This window comes from Carlito syrichta, unplaced genomic scaffold (genome assembly GCF_000164805.1).
Source record: "Carlito syrichta isolate Samal-C Ts95f unplaced genomic scaffold, Tarsius_syrichta-2.0.1 Scaffold301568, whole genome shotgun sequence".
Lineage (NCBI taxonomy): Eukaryota > Metazoa > Chordata > Mammalia > Primates > Tarsiidae > Carlito > Carlito syrichta.
In genome coordinates, this window is record NW_007245664.1 from 312,636 (window position 1) to 314,002 (window position 1,367).

General features: G+C 41.8%; 1 pseudogene; it reads right to left on the bottom strand.

Moving 5' to 3' along the window:
* Positions 1–247: 247 nt before the first annotated feature.
* On the bottom strand, positions 248–749 carry LOC110595384 (annotated as a pseudogene).
* Between the last annotated feature and the right edge of the window lie 618 nt (positions 750–1,367).

Sequence of the window (1,367 nt, forward strand, 5' to 3'; positions counted from 1 at the left end):
GTTGGTTGGTTTGATGACACGTGTATTTAACAACGCGGTTGCCCATAGAATGCACACAGAAGGGCTTGAACGTACAGACTTTCTGTTAGTGATCACAGCACAGCATATCCAAATCTAGCGCCTAAGTAGATGCATTATAATTTGCTTAGAATTTAAAGGCTTAATGGCAATAATGGGGGGAGGAGGGTACATAAGTTTGTTTTAGATAACCGACAGAAAAATAAATTCAAGTACTAGTACATAGAATCTAAAATGGTCTCATGCGCCCCGAGGGGGATGGTGCCCGGATTGGAGGGGTGACCGCCGTGTCCAAATAATCTCCTATCTAAAACTTCTGCGACTGCAGGGTCATGGAGTCATCAGTCCCCTTTCTGCAGGACATAGTGTTGCCGATCTCATTAACTCGGTAGCCAGGTCTTTTAACATCGGTGAAAACATGGCAAAATTGAAGTGTGTGCCCTTCTTTCTAGCTTCTGGGTAGACTTCTTTCACTGAACTAGTCAGTTCTTTCCAGGTTGCATTCATCCAGGTGTAGATCTGCGGCTCCCCGGACGGCACGTTCCCGCAGGAGAACTCGTCCCTGCGGTGGTGGCGGCCGTTGGTGGTGGTGAAGACGCGCGGCAGCAGCGGCCGATCAGCTTCTCCGGCTGGTTCTTGACATCCTCTTGGGTGACCCGCGACTCCATCGCCATCTTCCTCCGGCGGCCTGCCAGACGCTCCCCTGACCTCCGACCCCCCGCCGCCAGCATGAGCGCAGAGTAATTCCAGTCGTTCTAATAAATGCACAGTGGCATCTCATTGCAGTTTTAACCTACATTTCACTGATGACTCATGATGTTTAGCATTTTTTTTAAATGGGATTGCTTGCCATCTAAATATCTTCCTTGGTAAAGTAACTTCTCGAATCTTTTTTCTACTTCTAAATATAATTGTTTATTTTCTTATTATTCAGTTTTAAGAATTCTTTAAATATTCTGGATTTAAGTTCTTTCCCAGATATGTGATTTTTAAATATTTTCACCCAGTCTGTGGCTTGTCTTTTCATTTTCTTGACAGTGTCTTTTTAGGTTCTGTATTTTGATGAAGTCCAATGTTTTTATTTTTTCCATCTATGCCTTGTGTTTTGAGTATTGTACCTGAGAAATCTTTATCTAGTGTCATAGTTATTTTCTTAAATGCTTCTAGAAATTCTGCAGTTAGATCTAAAATCCATTTTGAGTTAATTTTTTATATAGTATAAAGTATGGCTCAAAGTTTCTTTTTGCATCTAGTTGTCCAATTGTTCCAGTATCTTTTGTTGAAAGACTGTCTTTACTCCATTGAATTGCTTTTTACCTTAGTGGAAAATCAATTGACCATACACGTGT